Raw genomic sequence first — 26,589 nt, 5'->3', positions numbered from 1 at the left:
CCTCTTGACAACATAATCACCCCTCTTGACTCAGGATGTAATAACCCAATATTTTAAGAATGAATTTTTAAGTTAATTCTTTAATTATAATTCCTTAGTTATTATATGGAAAATAATAAATATTTATTTTACATATAAGTGCATAGATATATTTATAATTAAAATTAATATTTAGGTATTGAGGGATATGAAGAATATTATTTGAAATATATATTTGAATAGCATGGCTTAGTTTACAATAGTACATATTAGTTGAGTAATAAAGTGATTCTATAAAATAAATAAATAAAAATTATAGTGAGTGCATAATGGGCTAGGCCCACAGCTTCTTTCGTTGGTCACAATTAAAGACCTAGGTGTAAGAGTCTAGTTGACCATTTTGGGGAATTTGTAGAACTTATACAGACGGGAAGAATAAGAAATGAACAGCACCAGTTTGGCTGCTATGTGACTTTTTATTTATTGTTATCACTGGTTATGGAATTCTTGACCAAAGGGAATGCCTTGATAGCTCAAGTGATTAGAGAACCAAAAGAAGAAAGGAGGAACTACGAGGAGTTTCGACTATTGTATTACAATGAATTACGAGGTATTAGCACGTTTCTTTTACCTTATGATAATTATTTTTGTGAACAGTTTATCATGACTGACGTTTTATACTTGTGAGGCCTTAGGAATATAAATATAATTTAATAAAGAAAACCTTGCCCTTTAATTATGAAAAAAAAAACTTCTCAAGATGGCATTCTGGAATTCAATTTCAGAACTTTGTATATGAAATTAGTTTCTGACCTTTGCACACATATGTTGAATTTGTACGATAAATTATGAGCTTTACAACTCTAACTATAGATATCTGTGTATTGATGAATTAGAATGATGGGTTATGATTTCTATCTTTTTAATAATTGTGCAATGATTGAACACATGAAGAGTAATGGTTGATGAGCTTTCAAAATTAGGTGCAAGGTTAGAATGAGAATTCGTCCATAACGTGCATCTAAGACCTATTTGGACGTCTGTTTCGTACTGTATGGTTATTGAAGTTTAAATTGTGATATTAGGATAGTTTTATCATTTAAGTTTATGACCTAGGTGTAAATGTCGAGACTTAGCTTTGAGCTGCAATTAAGAAAATTATGAAATGATCCCAACTAATACAGTTGACATTGTTTATCAATATTTTGTATAGATTGAGGTTATTGGAGGTCATTTGGCCGGTGTTCTAGATGTTGCAAGGTTGAGGAAATTGTCATTAATGAGGTAAGTGAGACTTTAAGCTTTGATGCTTGCTTTTTTAAAACCCGTTTTGAAAATGTGTTTTATCTGCCTGGTTATGTGCTGAAAATAGATAAGCCATACATTACGTTTGAGTACTTAAAATAAAATGATATGACTATCCTCGGGAAAAGAAATTAGTTTGTGCGACTCTATTGACACATAAAGTTGTGTTTGGTAAAGCATAAATTTGAAGAACATGAGCAACAATAATGAGATGACATTGTATATATAAGAATAAAGATAGGGCTTGAGTAATCAGATGTACCAATTGTGGTTCTGAATCGAGGGGTTAGAATTGTGTTGTTTAGACATGTTAGAATTATTGGATAGCTCTAGTTACAAGGAAACTATGTCGGATATTTTGATAGTAAGCCAAATTTTAAAGTCTTAAGAGCAAAGTAGAAGTGATACAAGTCCAAAGGTTTTTCTCTTACGTCAGATATGATTTAGAGTCAAATGTGTGTAAACATGTGGCAGGTGACTTGTAAAGATTTGTTAAGATAAAATTTTGTTTCCCTCTAAATTTAGCATGTTTGAGATCCAAAAATATGCATTATGATCAGAGAACGAGATCTATAAATTTGTTCCTCAATATTTGAACTGTTCATTGTTAAATGTGAGTGTTAGAGGGTTGAAAAGTTTTCGCGAACATGGTTTATTTCAAGAGAAATTGGAAATGGACCATTGTAGACTTTGTGGTTAGTCTACACGTTCATTGAGTAAATTGTGGTCCTAGTTAGGCTCATCAAGATATAGAGCCTAGTTGAGTTAGAATTTCTTAGATAATATACTAGCCTATGGAGCGATATATTCAGTAGATAGTGAAATGGCATAGGTGTCTGTATTTTCATGTGTGACAAAGGTAACAAATTATGGAATATTCACGTAGGGGTATATGAATATGCTTTAGTGCCGCTGTATATGAGAGTATTTGGTAGGGGCGTATGGATGTGTTCCAGCGCTACCATACATAAGAGCGCTATTTGATAGTGTTCAAATATGTTTCAAAACTACTTTATGTAAAAAAAAAATATGAATGTATTCCATTGTAGGACCATGGTTGTGGCTATTGTTTGTGGTCGAGCTAAGTAAATGTAAGAGGGTATGGATATCCAGTCCCATTACTAGCTGGATAGGTATTGTATAACGTGTGGCTCATGATCAGTTGTTTTTAACCGAGTACATGATGATAGTAGTTTACTAACTCGATATTCAGATCTTGTCATTTTAGGCTTGATGTGGGTGCCAGTGTTTTGCTCTACGTGGTTAGTTGAATATGGTAAGTCACAATTGTTTGGTCCAAATTTGATTAGCAACGCATGAAAGATGTTGCATTGAGCACTGGGGTGGTTTCAATTATTGCAGAGTAGACATAACTCCTATGTTGACAAACAGAGGCGGATCCACGTGGAGGGGCATGTGTCACGTGCACCCATGCTCCCCTCCTTGGGTTGTATATCACAGGGATGTTTTTCGGATAAAGTATTTAATTTTTTGCGTGGGAACCCATGGTCAAAAGAGCATTTGGTGTAGTGGTAGCTTTGTGCGTCATTGACCCCTAGGTCCAGTGTTCAAATCTCGCTTCTATATTTTCCATCTCGTATCCATTTTTCTTTTCCTTTTCTATTTCTCTTTTTCGTTCTTTTCTTTTTTGTTCTGTTCAAATTTCATGCCCTATCTTTCTTTTCTTTTCTTTTTTTCCCATACAATTCTTATGTTTTTGGGTTCACCCTTTGATATATCCTTGAATTAAATTTTCATTTTTATTGGATTCTTTTCTGTGTTTTCTTCATTCTATTTTTTAGTTCAATTATTGAGTTTCAAAAACTATAAAAAATAAAATTTAAATCATTTTAAATCTTTTCAATTTCAAGTTTCCTCTTTTTTCATTTACCACTCTCTTTTTGATTAGTTATTTAATTTTAATATATTGAGCTTTAGTACTTGTAACTATAAATAATGATGCTATTATTGATAGTTTTCCAAGGTAAGTTTTAGAGAACCAAATCAAACGGTGGTCGGATAGTGATGCACCCATCCTTCTGAAATCCTGGATCCGCCTCTGTTGATAAATAAGATCATAAATTGGAGTTCATGAAATGTGAAAAGTTTTTAAGAACATTTTCACTAGAAAGGAGTTACGTGCTTTTGGATCAGATTGGATTAGTGGCGTATAAATTTATTTTGCCTTGGGGACATTGAGTTGTACACCTTATATTTTATGCGTTCATGATGAGACTCATATGATTCAGCTAAAGATCTGGAACTAGGTGAAAATTTGACATAAGAACGAGGTCCCATAACTATTATTGATAGATAAGTACGGTAGTTGATGAGGTTGAAGAAGGTTGCTTAAGTGAGAGTGTTATCCTGAACATTCGATAGAGAAAGCTATACATGAGTGTGAGGGAGATACATGCAGTAGTTGTTTGAGTTGCCAGGTACACTTTTTAACTCGTTCGAGGACGAACGTTTATTTTAAGTGGGGGAGAATGTAATAACCAAATATTTTAAGAATGAACTTTTAAGTTAATTCTTTAATTATAATTCCTTAGTTATTATATGGACAATAATAAATATTTATTTTACATATAAGTGCATAGATATGTTTATAATTAAAATTAATATTTAGGTATTGAGGAATATGAAGAATATTATTTGAAATATATATTTGAATAGCATGGCTTAGTTTACAATGGTACATATTAGTTGAGTAATAAAGTGATTCTATAAAATAAAAATAAAAAAATATAGTGAGTGCATAATGGGCTAGGCCCACAGCTTCTTTCGTTGGTCACAATTAAAGACCTAGGTGTAAGAGTCTAGCTGACCATTTTGGAAATTTGTAGAACTTATACAGACGGGAAGAATAAGAAGTGAACGGCGCCAGTTTGGCTGCTATGTGACTTTTTATTTATTGTTGTCGCTGGTTAATGGAATTCTTGACCAAAGAGAATGCCTTGATAGCTCAAGTGATTAGAGAACCAAAAGAAGAAAGGAGGAACTACGAGGAGTTTCGACTATTTTATTACAATGAATTACGAGGTATTAGCATGTTTCTTTTACCTTATGATAATTATTTTTGGGAACAGTTGGTCATGGCTGACATTTTATACTTGTGAGGCCTTAGGAATAGAAATATAATTTAATAAAGAAAACCTTGCCCTTTAATTATGAAAAAAAACTTCTCAAGATGGCATTCCTGGAATTCAATTTCAGAACTTTGTATATGAAATTAGTTTCTGACCTTTGCACACATATGTTGAATTTGTACGATAAAATATGAGCTTTACAACTCTAACTATAGATATCTGTGTATTGATGAATTAGAGTGATGGGTTATGATTTCTATCTTTTTAATAATTGTGCAATGATTGAACACATGAAGAGTAATGGTTGATGAGCTTTCAAAATTAGGTGCAAGGTTGGAATGAGAATCCGTCCATAACGTGCATCTAAGACCTATTTGGACGTCTGTTTCGTACTGTATGGTTATTGAAGTTTAAATTGTGATATTAGGATAGTTTTATCCTTTAAGTTTATGACCTAGGTGTAAAATGTCGAGACTTAGCTTTGAGCTGCAATTAAGAAAATTATGAAATGATCCCAACTAATACAGTTGACATTGTTTATCAGTATTTTGTATAGATTGAGGTTATTGGATGTCATTTGGCTGATGTTCTAGATGTTGCAAGGTTGAGGAAATTATCATTAATGAGGTAAGTGAGACTTTAAGCTTTAATACTTGCTTTCCTAAAACCCATTTTAAAAATGTGTTTTCTCTGTCTGGTCCATGTGTTGGGACAAGCGTGCGCTTGGAAGAGTCAGTGGTCTTAGACTAGCCGCAAATATATTATTTTATGGAAAAAAAATATTATTTTATAAGTTGTTTGATAGTGTGATACGGCTGTGCGCCATGATAATTAAGTTTGATACGGCTGTGCGCCATGATGTTGAGTTTGATACGGTTGTGCGCCATGATATTAAGTTTGATACGGCTGTGCGCCATGATGTTGGGTTTATACGGCTGTGCGCCATGATGTTGAGTTTGATACGGCTGTGCGCCATGATGTTGGGGCATTGTGTATGCCTTTGTACATCACCCGAGCATTGTGTATGCTCTGTTACATATTTGAGGCATTGTGGTGCCATTGTGGACTCGTAAGTGCGTTGGTAAATTTTTTTCGCTGCCATTATGATAAGTCCTTAGTGGGTATTCTTGTTGGTTAATTCTTAATAACTCTATTGATACACATATTGAGTTATTGTATAATTATCATATTTACTATATTATTCGTGTTGCAGTGTGTTTGTATTTTCACACACTTGTTCCAGAGGTATTTAAAGTGACGGGTCGAGGATCTTACTGGGTTATATTTACATATAACTCACTCCTTAACTGCATCTCTATACAGATACCGTTGCGGGAGATAGAGCTAGTGGCTGAAGAGTTTGTTCGAGTGGATCCTATTGCTGAGGTGAGCCAGCGCATTGTTCGTGGAGGCTTTCGTTTCAGACTTACCTCGTGTTAGTTTTTTTTTTCTCTTTGGGGTTTGCAAACCCGTCAATAAACCTCATATTACTCTGTTAGATGCTCCATGGTCTTAGTGTGGGATTTCGGCTAGAGTTTTATTAATTGAGTGATTGTTGGTTTTTCTATCAATTGACTAAGGTATTGGCGATAATTGTTTCCTCTTTAATTATTAATAATACTATTAGGTCTGTATTTCTTTTTCTCCCAGTGTTTGTGTAAATGGTTAAATGTTAAAGAAAGGGGTTCGCCTGACAGGTGGTGTTAGCTGGGTGCCAGTCACGTCTAGAGGGGTATTTTGGGACGTGACACAGGAGTTCAAACCAGATCAAAAGCAAGAAACTCACTTGCCTTTTTAGCCTTTCTTTCTCAAATAGAGCCCAAAAACATCAAAGAAGCGTTGAAAGATGCATACTGGATCATAGCCATGTAAGAGGAGCTGCATCAATTTGAAAGAAACAAGGTATGGCACCTGGTTCCTCGACATGCAGATCGAACTATCATAGGAACCAGGTGTGTATTCAGGAACAAACTTGATGAGTTTGGAAATACAACAAGAAACAAGGCAATGCTTGTAGTTCAAGGTTACAATCAGGAAGAAGGGATCGATTATGATGAAACATTTGCTCCAGTAGCTCGAATTGAAGGCATTAGAATTCTTATTGCATTTGCATCTCATATGGCGTTCACACTAATCCAAATGGATGTGAAAAGTGCATTTCTAAATGGCTATCTGAAAGAAGAAGTCTATGTCAAGCAGCTTCCTGGTTTTGAGTGTCACGAGCATCCTGAACAAGTGTTCAAACTGGACAAGACATTATACAGGCTAAAGCAGGCTCCCCGAACATGGTATGAGAGGTTGTCAAAATTCCTTTTAGAAAATGAATTTACAAGAGGGAAAATTGACAACACTCTTTTTCGGAAGAAATAAGGGAGGAACATGCTCATTGTTCAGGTATATGTTGATGATATCATCTTTGGAGCCACAACTGACTCTCTATGTGAAGAATTTGCAAGACTCACGGGGAGTGAGTTCGAGATGAGTATGATGGGAGAATTAAATTTCTCCCTAGGACTTCAAGTGAAGCAATCTCAGAAGGGAACACTGATAAGTCAGCAAAAGTACATTAAGGAGTTGCTAAAAAGGTTTGACATGGAATCATCAAAAGTCATCGACACTCCTATTTCCACAGCTACTCGTCTAGACATAGATGAACCTGGTTCCACTGTAAATCAAACCATGTATAAAGGGATCATAGGGTCACTCCTATATCTCACTGCAAGTAGACCATACATCGTCTTCAGTGTGGGTCTTTGTGCAAGATTTCAATCTAATCCGAAAGAATCTCATCTGAAGACTACCAAGAGAATATTGAGATATCTCAAGGGAATGCAGGATCTAGTTCTCTACTATCCCTCAGGTTATAGCTTTGATCTTATTGGGTATGCTGACGCTTATTATGCAGGATATTTGGTGGACATGAAAAGCACATCTAGAATGGCACATTTCCTGGGTTCTTGCTTAATCTCATGGGGTACAAGGAAGCAGAACTCAGTGGCACTCTCAATTGCAGAAGCAGAATATGTAGCAGCTGTCTCTTGCTGTGCTCAACTAATGTGGATCAAGAAACAATTGGAAGACTTGTGTTCTCAGATTGTGTGCCTATCTTACGTGATAACACAAGTGCACTCAATATGGCAAAAAATCCAATTCAATATAAGAGGACCAAACACATTGATGTACGTCATCATTTTCTCAGAGACAATGTTGAAAAGGGCTTATCTGCATGAAATTCTGCAGCACTGAAGATCAAATTGTAGATATATTCACCAAAGACTTGAGTAAAGAATACTTTGAGAAAAAACGTCTGGCACTAGGGTTGATGAAACCCAATTGGGAACCTAGTCCCTCAATGATTGGCTATGAAATAAATGTTCAAGTAAATTTAGCTAAAAAGTGTTTTCTGGCATAGTCTAACTCACCTCTATACCATTACAGGTAGACATGCATGATGATTATAGAGCAAATAGGCAGTTGATGTAGTACGCGCTGGTCAAAAGGGCAAAACTTACAGATGCAAGATTAGTCAGGGAACCTGGTTCTCCTGACACAAGTTAGTAGTTTCTCTGTTCTCTCATGCACAATTTTGAACGGTTAAAAAAAGTGCCACATCATCAGTATGTCAGTTACTTTTTCTTTGCATCCTTTGAACCCAAACGTCTCACCCATTGAGAACCGACCCAACTGCCAAAACTACTGTTCTTTCTTAACCGGCCCCTCATCCATCATAAATACATCTATAACTGTCACAACTCCTCCTATCAAATTTCAAAACCCCATTCCTCTACCTCTCTTCAAACTGCCAAATCTCTTCTCTTCTTCTTACCATGGCTGAAAATCAAACAACCTCGAGTGTTCCAAGCGACATCCCCAATGAGTCCTCACCTGTTGAATCTCCGATATTAGACTCTTCACCCCAAACTACTACTATCCAAAACTCTAGGATAGAGTCACCCCCGCATTCCGTCTCCTCTCCTACCCACTCGAGTTCTGGTTCTCATAGGAGTCACAAAATCTCGACTCCCAAAAGATTTGTAGCCCAAAGCCCTTCTCCTACTTCGCCGAAAAAGGGTATGAACAGAGTACTGCTGACAAAGAAGAAAATGAGGAAACTTCAAGTTCGCCTATGAAAAAAGGGTTAACGGTACATCAAACTGATAATTCCAAGAAGGTTGACTCAACAAAGACTACTCCTGATCTTGTGTCCACAGGTAACAGTCCTTTCTCTACTAAGTTTTCCATGGATGTCCAAGAGAAAGAGGCAATAGAGAACATGCTATACATAGCTAACCAAGGGGTTATTATAGAAGGAGGTGATGATGATTTTAGGAATTAAGGGGAAGAATCTAAGACTGTGAAAGAGGGTAGAGAGCTTGTGCCTGTTGAACAATCGACACAGGACAATACTACTGGGGCACCAAATGAGGGACCTGATCCATCTCAGGAAGATCTAACTTAGGGGTCCTCTCAAGAGCCCCAGGTCAGTATTGACCCTGCTCTCTCTCCTCATTTTGATGGTGAGCCTTTGTGTGTGGTGATGCTTGAGGAAAGATCTAGAGAAGAAAAAGGTGATAGTGAAGAGGATTCTGATGATTTGCCAATAGCAAGCCTGACTAACCGTAGACCAATGGTTTCTCAAGAGTCTACTCCTAAGCGACCCACTACTAGGTTGCAAATGAAGGAGGCTCTTAAGTCTGCTCTTAAGAACAAACAAGCTAAGTCAAGGAGAAGAAAGTTGGTAAAAGATGGGAAAACAGTGAATGAGAAATCAGTGTCGGTAGTGATATGGATGAGGAAGAAGCCGAGGAGCCTGGTTCCTTGACTAGAAAGCTCTCACAAAAGCATGGTCTCCTAAAGCAAAAAGGGGGATCCTCTGTGTCTACTGGAAATTTGAACATGTCTGATGATTTTATGTCTAGTGATAAGTCTGTGGAAGAGTCTGGTGATGGTGTGATGGAAGAGTTGGGTGAAAAGTCTATGAAAGCTGCTGAAAAGGGGAAGAATATTCGCAAGTCTGCTAAGAGAAGAACTAATAGGGATGAGGAACCTGGTTCCTCAAAGAAGGCCAGAGTGGGTGATCCAAGGAGTGCTGGGAAAGAGAGGTTAAAAAGGTAAAAATTGAGCGATGGAGCCGCATATTTGCCCCTGATATCTTGGACGAGGCTGGTATGAAATAGCTAGTTGAGATCTGTGAGTTCTAACAGTGGACACATTTGTTCACAAATGATTCTCCAATGGTGTATGAAGAGGAAGTTCAAAGTTTCTATGCTCACCTTTTTAAAATTGAGGATGATCACATCTGTGTGTTGGTGAATTGAGTTGATATGGTAATGGACTCTACCTTGTTAGGGTCCATTCTTGGTGTGCCTACTGAAGGGATGTCTAGTGTTTATGGATCCTTTTCACAAAACATCAGAAATGCCATATTAAAGTACAAAGCAGTTCAACATGGGGAACGGGTTCAGAAGAAGGCCCTCCTTCCTGTATACCAACTTTTGTTTAAGATGGTGAACAAGGTACTGCTGCCTCGAGCTAAGAGAAGATCTATCACCTCTCGTGCATACCTGTTCCTCATGGAAGCACTGGATATCTTCACTACCATCAACCTACTTGGGATTATGATAGAGCACATGAACAAATTGGCAGACTTTAAAGATGCTAATCATGGGCTGCCGTATAGGTTCCTTCTCACCAAGGTCTTTAAGCACTTGAAGGTTCCGCTGAGACAAGCTAAAGTGGGAACAAAGAAGAAAACTTTCTCCAAAGATAGTCTTGAAGAATGTGAGTGTATCGAGAAAATTGGAGGGGTTGGAAGCACTTGTACCATATCTCAGCTGATCAATGCTCAGAACAGTGCTACCTTGTAGATACGACAATTGAAAGCAAGGAATACTATCATTGAGACTCAGTTAAGTCGGCTGCAGGAGGCACCTAATTCTAGTAGTTCTCAAGGAGAAGAGGTTGCTTGTCTGACAAAAGAGAATGCTGAGCTCAGGAAACAAATGGAGGACCTAAAAGAGAGACTGCTCAACGAGCAAATATCAACAAATGTTCGAATGGATTTAGTCCTCCAAGCCCTTTCTAAGCCATCTCCTTCCAGTGCTCCCTAAACAGCGTCCCTTCAGTGTCCAGTCTTTAGTGATCGGTCTATTCCCTCAGTGTCAGTTTTTATGATGATGTTGTGGTATATTTTTTGGTTGTTCAAAATTGTGGATGGTGGTAGTAACATTGACTTTACTTCTGTTAAAAAATCAAAATTAATGATAATGCAAGCTTTTCCCTTTTTGCTAACTATGCCTTGTCTTTATGCTCTATTTTTAGTCATGTTGTGTGCACACAAGTAGCATGAGTTAACTCAAGCTAGACTTCTTTTTGCTATATACTTGTTGCTCTTCTTTTTATGATGCCAAAAGGGGGAAGATTAATGTGCATAATTGATTAATGTGCACTGATTAAGGGGGAATACAGATTCAGGGGGAAACTAAGGCTTTTCTGGTTCACTGTTTGGTTCTGTGTGGCTTTTTTCTTGGGATGTTCAATTATAAGTTTATCATCATCAAAAAGGGAGAAATTGATAGGTTACAAGTACCTTATTTTATGTTTTGATGATCTAACAAACTTACTGTCAAGAACCAGATAAGGAACCAGTTACATATCCTCAAGACCTTAAGATCGAAAGGTTCTAACTTGGAATACGCTTCAACTATTCAGAGTCATAGGAACAACAGAGGGAACAGATAACTATCGTTTCCCGTAGAAACTGTACAAGTCAACTGCCCCAGCTGTAAAGTTGTTGCCTGCACACGCTACAGTGCAGAAACAGTGCAACAGTCAACTTTATGGGGAGCGTCTTTTATCTACCTTGCTTACATCATCCTAAGTGATATCACAAATATATTATTAACATCAAGTAAGGTAAAACAAATGACTTGTTCACTTAGAGAATTCATTCAAGCACTTTTATGGTCATTGATCATCAAGCAATCAATTCTCAAGTGCACCAAGAACAAAGAACAACACTGCTACGGGCCAATTCCCCACAGCAAGTCATTGTATGTAGGGGTGGGCATATTTCGGTCGGAACCGAAAAAATCGACCGAACCGAATTTTTTTTTATTTCGGTTTCGGTTATTCGGTTTGTTCGGTCGGTTTCGGTTTAAAATTTTAAAATTTCAGTTTTTCGATTCGGTTTTCGGTTATTAAGTTTTTTATTTCGGTTAACCGAAAAACCGAATTATTAGTATATATGTTATTTAAGTTATATATAGGCTAAGCTCATAGGTAATAAATTAATACTATTAGGTCTAATCTATCAAAGAATCAACCCAATTAAGTAAGTCCATCAACTTTCCAATCTCAAAGACTTTCCCTCTATTAAAACTTCCATAGCATATGTGATAGATACCGGGAGAATTTCACACAGAGTTGTAATTTGCACTATGTTTGAATTTTATAATCCATAATAGTGTGTAAAGTTTAATCTATTTTTTTCTATAAACACAATATTTCCAACAATTTCGAAGTTTTGAGAAAAATCAACAAATTCACCGGTCGTATTATTACATAGAAGGGGTCCGATATGATATTATTCAAACCGAAAACCGAACCGAAATAACCGAACCGAAATTAGAAAAACCGAACTGAACTGAACTTATTTTAGTTCGGTTTTGGTTACTACTTTTACAAAACCAAAAACCGATTAACCGAACCGAATTTCTTCAAACCAAACCGAACCGACCGAATGCCCACCCCTAATTGTATGTCCTTAGTTGAGTTGTAACTTTGTAATAGTTCTTCAATTATAATTCCTACTTAGCTTGTTTAGAAGTATTCTGTAGGAAACTCTTTGTAAACCTTAAACCCTTGTGTTTGAGTCTTGGCTAGAGTTAGTCGAGTTGTAAAGTCTTTGTAATAGAGTTATTACAAAGTGGCTTGTAATAGAGTATTACAGGTTAGTGACGGATTAAGAGGTTAATTCCTAGGTTGCATAGGTTGTAATCTAAAAATTGCTCAGTAGTGAAGTTGAAATCCTGCAAGGGTAGGTCGTGATTTTTAATCCCTTTGAGCTGGGAATTTTCCACATAAAATTCCTCTTGTCATTTACTTACTGCTGTGTACGTGTGTTCTAGTGGAACCGATAGAGAACTTGGTTCTCTATAGAGTTTGGTGGACCCTTATATTATATCAAAAACTCTATTAGACTAGCCGGTACAAACACGGAAAATGCTCGACTAACCCCTAGCCAACAACCCTAATGCTCGACCTCCACACCTTCCTATCAAGAGTCATGTCCTCTCTGATCACCTCTCCCCAATACTTTTTAGGTCGTCCTCTACTTCTTATCATATCTGCCAAAGTCAACCGCTCACACCTCCTAACCAGCGCATCTAGGTTTTTCCTCTGCATGTGCTCGAACCATCTAAGCCTCGCTTCCAGCATCTTGTCGTCCATGGGAGCAATGCCCACTCTCTCCCGAATATCTTCATTCCTAATCTTGTCCAGCCTAGTATGCCCGCACATCCATCTCAATATCCTTATTTCGGCTACTATCATCTTCTGGATATATGAATTCTTGATAGGCCAACACTCAGCCACATACAACATGGCCGGTCTAACCACCGCTCTATATAACTTACCTTAAAGTTTTGATGGCACATTCTTAGATCCATCATATGCCTTCTCTAGGTCAATAAACACCATGTGCAAATTCCTCTTCCTATCCCTGTACTGTTCCACCAACCTCCTGATAAGGTGGATAGCTTCTATAGTAGAACGCCCTGGCATAAACCCGAACTAGTTTTCTAATATAGATGCACTCCTTACCCTCCCTTCCACCACCCTCTCCCAAACATTCATGGTATGATTTAGTAACTTGATTCCCCTATAGTTGTTATAATTCTGGATATCACCTTTGTTCTTGTACAATGGAATCATCGTACTCCATCTCCACTCATTTGGCATCCTCTTCATCTTGAAAATAACATTAAACAACCCAGTCAACCACTCCAAGCCTGCTCTACCCACATGCCTCCAAATTTCTACTGGAATCACGTCTGGTCTGCTCACTTTGCCCCGACTTATCTTACGCATAGCTCCCACGGCCTCCTCAACCTTAATACACCTACAGTACCTAAAGTCTCGGTGACTCTCGAAGTGCCCTAATTCCCCTAGCACGATATTACTGTCTCCTTCTTCATTCAGAAGTTTATGAAAGTACGTCTGCCATCTTTGCTTATTCTAGGTCTCTTCCATTAATACTCCACCTTCCTCGTCTTTCATGCACCTCACTTGATCCAGGCCACGAGCCTTCCTCTCTCTCGCTATTTGACCATGTTATGTGAGCTCTAATTTAATGTTTAGTCTTATAAGTACCGTCCCTGGTTTCTCAAATAAATTTAATGACACTTCTTAATGCATCTTGACTTAGATAAACTTCAATTGAATTTGGATGTAACTTCTTTATATATTGACTCGGTCTATTTGAATTCGGTTTAAACTCAACCCTAGTCGCATGTCTAACATTTCTAGAGTTACTCGACTAAAAGCAAAGAAGAAAATGGAGTATGGTGGTAGTCTGGTAGATAGCCATGTTAGGGCTAAAACACTATCCTTTTCAATATCCTTCATAAATACTTAAAGTTGATGATACAACTACCGGGTGCACACACTAACCTCCAATTTCTTAAAATACCTTCTATTATTCTCGACACCATTTCCTTTAACTGCTAGGACAATTGTGTTAATCCACTATTGTGTGCCCTCAATTACTCTTCTGCCTACTTACGTGCATTATTGTGTTACCCTCTAACCCAAACGCCATACCCAAATTGGTCGCCTGGTTACAGAGATTAGGAGTTATCTCAGTATAAAATTTGAGAATTAATTTTTTTTAATATTTGATTGTGAGTGTTTGACCAAAAAGTATAGCACTCTTTGTTAAACTAACCAAAAGATAAATAATGTGAAAGGTAAATCCTAGTCAAGCATAATAATTCTTTGATCTAGCTAAGTGTTTAAATGGTATCGTCTACTTAATGCGCGGAATCGGTTATCAGATTATTAAATGCACACTTTTGAGAATAAATGAAGAATGAATGATGAGCAATAAATATAGAAAATGGCAATAAATGTAAATAGGAAGAACGATTCACCCAAATATTAAATGTTGTGAAAGATTCTTCCTTCTAATAACAAAGTGTGGCAATAAGTAAGAAAATGAACAATGCATTCTTGGATCGTGTGAGTAGAAAGGAAGAATAATCGACAAAATCAATCACTGTGGAAAGGTAAACTTTTGTATTTTCTCTCAAGAGTCAACTTCTTAAAATAGTTTTTCTCAGAATGAATCTCACGTGCCATTTTTGCTCTCTGTCCTTTTCTATTTATATGGCATGTTCTCTAAAAACTCTAAAAAGTACAACAAAGAGAATATTCTCGCTAGTTTCAAGACTACACTGGCCGTTGTTCCTACTCTTCGCTACTCGACCTCGACTTTAACGGCTTTGTATACGGTAAATCATGTGCCCCGATTTTGTGGGCTCGAGGGCTCACATTGAGGAACAGAGGGCTCGAATCAAGGAGTAAGCTCAGTATGGACCGGGATCGAGTTCGAGGGCAGAATGTAAGGGTCAAAGATCGGAGTGCACGACGAGTACCAATGCCAAGTATGACTAACCCCGAGATAGAGCCGTTATGGATTTGTTACAAAAGGACAAGATTCCCGCTACGTACCCAAGATCGTGGCATAAATTTCGGAATTTATTCTTACAACCTAGTACGAATCCGTACTAGGCGGTTAGATAGCTATCCCAATAAGATTCTTTACTGTAAATAGAAATGTACCTTATTTAGGGTTCCTCTATTATATAAAGGGGACCCCAATCATTTGTAAACGTCATCTAATCATTGGAAAAGAATATATTCTCTTACTTTTTCACTCATTGTTCATTAGAATTGCCCTTTAGCTTTATTAGAGGGTGTTTGGATTGGCTTAAAAGCTGGTCAAATCAGCTTAAAAGCACTTTTTAGCTGGTTGAAGTGTTTGGTAACTTTAAAAACAACTTTTAAGCCAAGTGGTTTTAAGCCCAAACAAGCTAAAAGCAACAAGTTAGGGAATCCCAACTTATTTTTTATAGCTTAAAAGTTGGTTGGGTTTGACCATTTAATTTACTCTTTTATCCCTAATAATCTTTTATTTTTTCAAAAACCTTCAAAGTCAAAAGCCCAAACGTTCTTTTCCTTCTTCTCCCTCCATTTTTCCCATTTTTGTTAACCATTTCTAATGCCATCTATATGGCATATCTTTTATTGCCTATCCCTATTTTTTTATTTTTGTGCCCTGATTTAATTTTCATGATTTTTCATATGTAAATAATCATAACCGCATTTTTATTTTACTCCTCCTGATTTGATAGTATATTTACTAATAATTATTTTCTTGAAATTCTTTATGTTTTGAGCGTTTCTTTTATATTGTCAAACAAACAATGTCATAATCGTTTGTCTTGTACAAATACTAAAATACAAAATATTTGAAAAAGTTGAAACAAATATATAGCACTAAATATAGTAACTTCAAATGAAAACTCATCTAAACACAAATAATTTTTTCCAATATTTTTGAAGGAAATTCTCCAAAAATAACATACTACAGCTTTAAGGATATTTCAGTCATTCTAATAGAAAAAAGTGTGCTTACCAGCACTTATTTACCAAACACTTCAATAACGTTTTTTCAGCTTAAGCACTTTTATCCAAACACGTAACTACTTATTTATAAAACAAGCTCCGGCACTTAAAAAGTGCTTTTAAGCACTGTGCTTAAAAGCCACTTTTTTTAAGCCAATCTAAACGAGCTCTTATTCTTGCTTTATTGTTCTTGGTCCATCTCGAGGTCACTTTGGCTCGAGGTCGATACTGCCTAGCAACACTAGTTTGATTTACTCATTTCTTTCATTTATACGCTATACTTCTTGATTATTAATTAGTATTGAACTAAATCACATATCTTTAATACCACAAATCAAAATTAATTGTTACTCGAATTTTTGAGGTAAACAGTTTGGCACCCACCGTGGGGCTAAAGATAATAGTATTTATTTCGATACTGCTTCTGACAACACACGTTATTTTTCACACTTGTTCTTGTCAAAGATTCTTTGATTTTAGGATAAAACATGTCAAACTCACATAATGCGCCCGTACACGGTGATGTTGGGTTCCATGGAGAAAATGATAACATAATTTCCCCAGGGGTCGATGGGAAAGTGCCAAATGTGGAACCAGTAGATGTTAATTCACATATTGCTTTGAATGAGGATCTAGGCGCAGACCCCGAAGCAAGTGTACGCAGGAAAGTCAAATCTGGTGGCCAAAGAACATAGGGTGTAGGAGATAGGGGAATCAGCCTCCAAGTAATATTCGAGATTGCCCTCGCTCAACTTCAAAGTCAAAACAAAACATCAAGTATAGTCGATCCAGAAAACATTCGATGTACTGAGCCGGTGCCAGAGAGATCAAACGGTAACGGCTCGGGGACTTACCCCACAATTATGAGGATGCTCGAGGAACTCACCAAGAGGATCGAGTCCGGGGAAAAGAAGATTGAGGATAATGACAAAAAAGTAGAAACTTATAACTCCAGTGTTGATCAAATACCGGGGGCACCCCGGTCTTGAAAGGTTTGATGCTAAAAAGTTCATACAAAAGTCGTTCCCTCTGAGTGCGGCTCCGATGCCTATCCCCAAGAAGTTCCGTATGCCCGATATACCAAAATACAATGGAACGAGTGATCCTAACGAACATATTACCTCGTATACTTGCGGGATTAAGGGAAACAACTTGAATGATGATGAGATCGAATCAGTATTGTCGCGCCCCCTTTTTCTCGTGAAATTGGGTTTCGACATTTCTAGGACAACTCCTTTTTGAGAGGGTAGGGAATTGAAATTGAAAGAGTCGCCACCTAACAGATTAAGGTACGTTAGGGCACCTAGAGCAGATAACTCATGTTACCAGTTTACATCATCAGAGATCGGATAAGGGCTCAAATTACCTTGATGGGAAGGTGTTAGGCACCCCTCGAGGTTCACAACGGTGGGTCCTGACCGAACTTAAATTAAGAGAATTAGTCTAAGGGGAAGAGAGCAATTTGGACAACTATTCAATTTATTTTAAAACAGTAATAAGAGGGGAAGTCCTAAGTTTTTTAGCCTATAGGATCATCTCGTGCAATACCTTGTAACTCCCTCAAGTTGGGGTGTTACTCATAGTACTTGGCGCACGAACTATCATCTCCTTACTACCCAATTACTATCTTTAAGTTGTTACCTAAAGCGCTCTAGTCGATTCGAATTCGTTTCCTATGTGTGCACTACTTGTCCCTTACCTATGGCCCTGGAGGTATTAGGACCTCTATTTGGGGTAGTTCTAGACTACACCTGGGTTACTCAAAAATGCAAAGATTAGGAATCAAACAAAAACAAATAGGACCTTTAAACAAAGAGGAAAATAAGGGGTCACATTGACCTCCACACATAACAACAGATGCACGCAATTGACAGGCTTAATTTAAAGTCCTATAGGCAGGATATCTAGGCGGGAAATAGTGATTCTCAGAAGTAGTTTTATAAAGGCGAGTGTCAAGACCTATTCTTTGGCCTACTGATTTTATTCAGTGATATATCGGGGCACTTCAGACAGTAAGGAATTGCAATTTTGGATCTAGAATTATTATTAAACACATTGTTTAATTGATTTACTAAGGCAATTGTACCAGAGCCAATTGGCAAAACACTGTGGTGTGATATCCAATGTTGAACTGATTTTAACTCTATAGGCATGATTTCTAATTACTGTACTGACTTAAATCCTATAGGCATGATCTCTAAGTTAGAAACGATTTTAGTCCTATAGGCATAGTATCTATTACTGAATTAATTTAAATCCTATAGTCACGATTTCTAGATTTGAAACCAGTTTTAGCCTTGTAGACATGGTATCTATTGAATAATAACACAGGCAGAAATGGTGCACATTGCTAGAAAGAAAAAATAGTTAGATCAATACTGAGGTCCTATAGGCATGATTGCTAACTTAAGTTTGTTGAACAAGTTAATACAACCTATAGGCAGGATTTCTAATGCAATTTAATTTCCTATAGGCAGGATTTCTAATATGCAAGCATAGTACAACAATCACACGATTTTAACAGAGATGAGATAAAACAGGATTAACAAAGCAAATGAAACCCTATTGGCAGGATATCTACCCGGATTGCCCAAAGAGAATAAAGACCCTTCCCAATTTTACTATATACCCCAAAATCTGTTTGTTACAAACTTATTACAGGCCAGGGTAAATGAATAAATTACATAATAGTAGTAAGATAAACTATAGGGAGCCTTCATTAAGCCCAACTGAACCTGGGAACCAAGCGTTCACACCAATCGACTTTGAGAGTATTGGAGTCTCGCCCTTCTAAAGGAAAGAGGGGAAAGGGTTTAAATAGTTTTCAATCAGGCAGACAAATAATGGAATAAATCAAACATACACAAATAAGAAAAGAAAATAAATCCAAAATCAATTGAAGTCAGAGTTCAGTCGATTAACGAGTAATCAGGCAAGTACTACTTAGAATAAGGTAAGTTTCATATAGAATCAATTATCAATCAACAAATTAGGTAAATAAGTAAAGGAACAAGGTAGGGTGAACAAAATAAGGAAAATATCAGTACTATACGAGAAAGGAAAGAGTAAACGGAAGTCAGTAAAAGGTTTCAACCCTAATTTTCGGGTAAAAACATAAAATCAACAGAGATAAAAGGCAAGAGTCTCATGCTTCATAGGATGAACATAGACGAGAACTTGTTTACAGAATACACAATCGAAACAAATCTGGCCCCAAAATAAAAAGGTTTGAAACCCTAATTTTAGGTAAGTCATAAAATCGATAAAAACAAAGGTAAACAATCAATTTGAAACCTTAGCCTTATGCAGGCGAGAGGTAGGGCTTAGTCTCGTGCAAGGAGAAGGCAATGCTTAGCCTCATGCAGATGGGAGGCAGGGCTTAGCCTCATGCAAGGATTGAGACAAGGCTCAGTCTCATGCAAAGAGAAGGTAGTGCTTAGCCTTATGCAAATGGGAGGCAGGGCTTAGTCTCATGCAGAGAGAAGGCAGTGCTTAGCCTTATGCAAATGGGGAGGCAACGCTTAGCCTCATGCAGAAGTTGAGACAAAGCTTAGTCTCATGCAGAGAGAAGGCAGTGCTTAGACTTATGCAAATGGGGAGGCAAGGCTTAGCCTCATGCAGAAGTTGAGACAGGGCTTAGTCTCATGCAAATGTAAGAGTAACAGTGAAGTGTTCTTAGCTGACAGTGTGTTTTGTGCATAGCAATTGTGTTGTTGCAACGATACTTATTATTCCTGCATCCAAAGAAAAATTTGAGAGTTTTATGGGGGAGGTTGGTTCGTGTCTTTGCCTGCTCATCTGCTCCATTCCTCTCGGGGATCCTGTTCAAGTCATCATGGGTAGAATTTGGATAAAAAGTAAGGTTTCTTTTCAAAAGCATGCATGCATGGTTTTTTTTAAAGACATAGTAATATGATATTTAGAAATCAGTTAGATAAAACAGTGACTGTGACATCATTAGAGACATTGCGACTTTATTTGCCATAGAATTTTGAGGTTCCTCCTCAAAATTCTACCCCGATTAACTTAGTGACTTTCTAGCTATTCTGTATATTGTGGTTGGCTGAACTTGCTTCGGAATTTTGAGGGTTCTCCTCAAAGTTCTGCCCCAGTTTTTGAATTGTGGGGAAGATGGAAATTTTATCAAATTGTAACCGAACCCACAAGGCTTCCTATGTATCCCCTCTTAAACGGGAATCAGGACAAGCGTAGTTCAATTGACATCATATAAAGAAATAGAGATAATTTACACGTAGTATCTTTTGACTGTATTTGAATTGATAGGCTTTGGCGAGATTTCTCCATCCATTCTGTGAGTATGAGTTCTCCTCCTGTCAATACACTGTGGACCATGTAGGGACCTTTCCAGTTGCGTGAGAATTTCCCTTTGGCTTCATCATGATGTGGAAAGATCCTTTTTAGCACCAGCTGCCCCGATGTGAATTGTCTTAGTTTGACCCTTTTGTTGAAAGCCCTGGACATCCTATTCTGATAAAGTTGACCGTGACATACTGCATTCATCCTTTTTCCATCTATGAGGGTTAGTTGCTCATAACGGATGTTTATCCATTCTGCGTCATTGAGTTCTGCTTCTTGTATGATCCTCCAAGAAGGAATTTCTACTTCGACGGGAATGATAGTTTCGGTACCATAAACCAGCAAATAAGGAGTTTCCCCGATTGATGTGCGAACTGTAGTACGGTATCCCAGTAAGGCAAATGGTAATTTCTCATGCCATTGCTTGTGATTCTCTACCATTTTCCGTAGTATCTTCTTGATGTTCTTGTTGGCAGCCTCCACGGCTCCATTCATTTGAGGTATGTATGATGTGGAATTCTTGTGCTTGATTTTGAAAGCTTCACACATGGTTTTCATCAGATCACTATTGAGATTGGTGGCATTGTCAGTGATGATGGACTTTGGAACCCCAAGTCGACAAACAATCTGATCTCTAATAAAATCTCCGATGACTTTCTTGGTTATGGCTTTGTAGGATGCAGCTTCAACTCATTTAGTAAAGTAATCGATGGCCACTAAGATGAACCTTTGCCCATTCGAAGCAGTGGGTTCGATTAGACCAATTACATCCATCCCCCAGGCAAGAAAAGGGCAAGATGCGCTTGTTGCAATAAGTTCGTTTGGCGGCACCCGTATCATATCTGCATGTATCTGGCATTGATGACATTTTTGGACATACCGAATGCAATCTGTCTCCATAGTCATCCAAAAGTATCCGGCCCTGAGTATCTTCTTGGCTAAGATGAAACCGTTCATATGTGGGCCGCAGGTTCCGACATGTATTTCCTCGAGCAATATGGAAGCTTCTTTGGCGTCGACACACCTTAACAGACCTAGATCAAGAGTTCTTCTATATAGTATTCCTCCGCTTTGGAAGAAGTGATTAGACAGTCTTCGCAGCGTGCATTTTTTAGTATGGTTTGCATGCTCCGGGTATTCTCCTTTTGCCAAATATTCTTTGATGTCGTGGAACTAGGGATTTCCATCTGTTTCTTATTCAACATGAGAACAGTATATCGGTTGATTATGGATTCTCACTGGAATGGGATAGATGAAATTTTTGTCTGGATGTTGTATCATTGAAGACAATGTGGCCAATGCGTCTGCAAATTCATTCTGAATTCTGGGGACATGTCGGACTCTATCTTTGCGAACCTTTTCTTCATCTCTTATACATGATGCAGATATGGTAGTATCTTTGTGTTTTTAGTAGCCCATTATTTTTATAATATATGTACCAGCAGGTCTGAATCACCAATCACTAGTAGTTCCTGAACATTCATGTCAACAGAACTCCTTTGAAATTTACGTCGAAAAACATCATCCAACCGTTGTAGGCTTTAGCAATTCATATTCTCATCCTACAGGATTTTCAGCAAGATGATCTGCCAATGCTTGTCCTTTGACTACCTTATGAGTTATGTAGATGATGTCGAACTCACTCAGCAAGATTTGCCACTTTGCCAGCTTCCTTGTGGGCATAGACTTTTGAAAGATGTACTTCAGGGGATCCATCCTCGATATAAGTATGTAGTATAGGCACAGAAGTAGTGCCTCAATTTCTGAGCTATCTAGGTTAGAGCGCGGCATGTGCGTTCTAGCAGAGAGTACCGTGTTTCATATGGTGTGAACTTCTTACTCAAGTCATATATAGCCTGCTCCTTTCTTCCCGTCTTGTCATGCTGTCCCAAAACACAACCGAAAGCCCCATCTAGCACTGCGAGGTAGATTAGTAGTGGTCTGCCAGGTTCCGACGGGACTAAGACTGGTGGTGTGGACAGGTATTCCTTGAATTTGTCAAAAGCCTTTTGACAATCCTCGGTCCAACTGGTTACGACATCCTTGAAAATTGGTTCACATATCACTGTGGAGCGTGGACTATGCTATGAAATGGATGATGTAATTGAGGCGTCCTAAGAAGCTCATCACGTCCTTCTTGTTCTTTGGTGGTGGTAGTTCCTGGATAGCTTTAACCTTTGATGGGTCCAACACTATTCCTCGGCGGCTGACAATGAATCCTAACAATTTTCCGGCAGGAACCCCGAATGCACACTTTGCGAGATTTAGCTTTAGATTGTACTTCCGCAGCCGGTCAAAGAACTTCTTTAAATCTGCTATGTGATATGTGGCCTTCTTGGATTTGATGATAATATCGTCAACATATCTCCTTGTGTATCATATCATGGAAGATGGTTGTCATAGCCCTCATGTAGTTGGCCCCAGCATTTTTCAGACAGAACGGTATTCATTTTGTAGCAATATAGCCCCCACGGTGTAATGAAGGCTATTTTCTCTGCGTCTTCTTTGTCCATCCAGATCTGATGATAACCTGCAAAGCAATCTACAAAGGACTGGAGCTCATGCTTGGCGCAATTGTCGATCAGAATATGTATATTTTGCAGTGGGAAATCATCCTTGGGACTTGCTTTATTTAGATCCCGATAGTCGACACACACCCTGACTTTTCCATCTTTCTTTGGCACCAGTACAATGTTGGCTAACTAGGTTGGGTATTCAACTACCCTGAGTACCTTGGCTTTGATCTGCTTGGTGACTTCCTCTTTGATTTTCAGGTTCATGTCTGGTTTGAACTTTCTAAGTTTCTGCTTCACTGGCGGACATATTGGATTTGCAGGTAACTTGTGAGCTACTATGGAGGTGCTCAACCCTGTCATATCGTCATATGAACATGCAAAGATATCCTCATATTCTTTCAGGAAACGAGTATATTCTTCCTTCTCTGACGGTGACAAGTGGATACTTATGCGAGTTTCCTTGATGGTTTCGGAATCTCCCGAGTTGACTATCTCAATTTCGTCCAGGTTGGACTTAGGTTTGTTCTCAAAATTCTCAACTTATCTGATAACTTCCTCAGGTATCTCGTCCTTTTCTTTCGAGTCACTATCCTTATGTTGTGTTGTCTCATTACATGTCACAGTCGTTGGTTCATCAAGGTAAGAAATAGTAATGCCCGAGATTTGTCAGGCCCTCGATGGTGTAGCGGTCCAGTTCCTGAGAAATGCTCCCCTTTCTACCGTCTGAATGGTAAGGCCTTCTTCATCCTCCTCCTCAACTATCACACTGCAATCCGTATCTTCATCTTCTAAAAACAAATTCCTTAGTGCAGCCAAAGCTTCCTCTTTTTCGGATCCCCATATTGTGTCGGCCTGATGAAATGTTTGACTCAGATGTGGCACTGGCTATTTAAGAGGGTAATAGGGACCATGCTGATATTCTTGTCAGGTGTAAGGATATCCAACCCCCAAGGTCATACCATGACGTTTTAGCTGTATTGGTTTGGTGATACCCTAGAGATTCTTACCGAGCCCCTTTCTAGGTTCATACCCCGATCATACCAGTATGCTTTCTATTTTGCTGCTCCACCATTTATATTTCTCAACTACGTTAACACGCTCGATACGATGGTAAGTTTCTCCACCTAACTTCCTTCTGTTCTCCACTACCGGAACAGTTTGATTGGTGTAAATGGGATTGCTTCCATTTTCATATATGATCACTTCCTGATAGTTCCATTAAAACTTCACAGCCTGATGCAAAGTGGATGCAACAGCTTTAGTAGCATGTATCTAAAGTCGTCCCAATAGCAGATTACAGGAGGCGGATTTGTCTAGCACCTAGAATTCGACATCGAACCATGTGGGACCCATCTGTAAGCATAAGTTGGTTTCCCCAATCGTGGCTCTTCACGACCCATCGAATGCCTTCACATTCATAGATCCTGCTCGTATCTCATGCAGACCCTTGCCCAACCTTTTCAGAGTTGTTAGTGGACAGATGTTAAGGCTGGACCCTCCGTCTATCAGAACTCTAGCGATGAACTTATCCTCACATTGCACTACGATGTGCAGTGCCCTGTTATGGCTCAATCCCTCGAGTGGCAGTTTGTCTTCATGAAAGGTGATCTTATGGCTCTCCAGCACCTGCCCCACCTTGTTGGCCATTTCTCCGCTAGTAATGTTGTTAAGTACATATGCTTCGTTCAGTACCTTCATCAGGGCATTCCTATGCGCCTCAGAATTTTGTAACAGTGAAAAATGGATATCTGGGCATGAGTTTTGTTCAGATGATCAATGACAAAGTACTCTCTTACCTGTACTTTCCTCCAAAGGTCATCTGGACCAGTTTCGATGATAGGTTGTTTGGTGGCAGCTTCCTTACTTATCCCTCCCAAATGCTCAGGTGTGTGTAGATTCTTCCCGTTTTAGTCATTCCCTATGCAGCTCCGGACTCTTCCATTTCCGCTTTCCCTTTTCTCCTGGCTTCGGCAATATAATCCCAAGGTATGGCATTGGACTTGTAAGGCGGTGTAGATGCCACCGTCACAGTGAAGGGTGTGGTTATCTGTACCTCAAATAGAGTATTTGTAGTTGTAGGTGGTATCACTTCTACCTCAAACGGAACTGATGCGGCTACCTCAATTTCTACTGGAGGTTGTACCTGTACCACAGTGGGATTGAGTATGACTGCAGGTTTCTTAGAGTCGGTCGTCACCTTCCCGAATAAGACCGATTGACCCCTCAGGGTCCCATTCTTCATCAGTTTCTATTACACTGACTCTTTCACCTCTGTGATCTAGGAGGGGATTATTGCGGACATTAGACATGGCTTCCTTTGCCTGTATGACCTTAGATCAATCAGTGTCTGGATCTTGTCTTTTAGGATGCAGCATTTATCAATAGTATGTCCTTTTATGCCGGAATGGTATGCACATGTCTTGTTTGGGTTGACCCATTAGGATGAGTTTTCCATAGCCACAGCATGAATAGAGGTGACATATCCGGCATCCTTCAATCTTTCGTATAACTGGTCGATGGGTTCAGCAATACGGGTGTATTATCTTGGTGGTCTACGGTCGAAATTGGGCCTGGGTTTCTGATAATTTAGATGAGCTGGAGGTGAATGATAAAAGGAGGGTTGAGTGTTATAAGCATGGTAGAAGGTGTCGGGTTGAAGATATCTGGGAGGTGAAGGTTGGTATATGGGTGGAGGCGTCTGGTATGTGAGTGGAGATTTTGGGCCCTGGGCCACCATCATTGCCCCTATCTCTTTCTTCTTTGATATGCCTCCCGATTGCAATGATTTTTTTGTGGCATGCAGTGCCTCAAAATTCATTATCATTCTGCTCTTAATACCTTCCTCGATCCTTTCCCCAAGTTTGATGATATCGGAGAACTTGTGATTCTTAATGACCATTAACCTCTCATAGAATTGTGGATCCTAAGCCCTGAAAAAGAATTTGGTTCATTTGCTCCTCCTCTAACGCTGGCCTGACCTTTATTGCTTCTGACCTCCACCGAGTAACATACTCGTGGAAAGTCTCTGTAGGCTTATTTTTGAGGTTCTGTATGTAGAAGACATCCGGTGCATTTTCTGTATTGAACTTGAACCTGTCCATGAATTTAGATGCCATACTTACCCAATTATCCCATTTCTTGGGATTTTGACTTATGTACCTTGGACATCTCAGTGAGGTTTCTCATGAACAGCTTCATGTGAATTTTCTAATCCTTTCCAACCCCTACAAGCTTGTCACAATATGTTCTCAAATGTACCTTTGGGTCGCCCGTTCCGTCAAACATCTCGAACTTAGGAGGTTTGTAACCCTCCGATAGTTCCACATTTGGCTAAATGCATAAATCCTCATAATTCAGTCCTTCAATTCCCTTGCCTTTTCCAACACCCTGAACTCGGCTTGTGAGATTCTTGAGTTCCTCCGCCATGTTCTTGATGAGCAGGTCCTTCTCGGTGGATTCTAGTGTATATGAAGTTGGTTGAGTGGAGTGGCGTAAAGTTTCCACGTATATAGGATTGTTTTGGTGAATGCATGGAGTTTGAGTGTAATGGTGATCATTGGTTGAATTTTGAGGATCGGGAATAGATTGTGGGGTATTCTGAGAAGTGTGATAAATGGTTTGCGGATATTAAGTCGGGAGATGCTGGTATTGAAAGGGTGTCGGTATGGGTAAAGGATTAGGATTTTAAAGAGTTG

General features: G+C 38.7%; 1 long non-coding RNA gene across 2 annotated transcripts; it reads left to right on the top strand.

Annotated features, from left to right (window-relative positions):
- Positions 1 to 391: 391 nt before the first annotated feature.
- Positions 392 to 6,009, top strand: LOC107776635 (uncharacterized). 2 transcript variants are annotated; one of them, XR_001646018.2, is made up of 4 exons: positions 392 to 589; positions 1,193 to 1,263; positions 4,918 to 5,000; positions 5,697 to 6,009. It is a non-coding gene; the product is annotated as an uncharacterized LOC107776635 (long non-coding RNA). The 2 variants fall into 2 exon arrangements; XR_001646017.2 differs by lacking the exon at positions 4,918 to 5,000 and having other exon boundaries at positions 5,697 to 6,007.
- Positions 6,010 to 26,589: the final 20,580 nt, after the last annotated feature.

The sequence above is a fragment of the Nicotiana tabacum genome, chromosome 6 (assembly GCF_000715075.1).
Source record: "Nicotiana tabacum cultivar K326 chromosome 6, ASM71507v2, whole genome shotgun sequence".
NCBI classification, from domain to species: domain Eukaryota; kingdom Viridiplantae; phylum Streptophyta; class Magnoliopsida; order Solanales; family Solanaceae; genus Nicotiana; species Nicotiana tabacum.
This window is presented reverse-complemented; position numbering and strand designations above follow the sequence as displayed.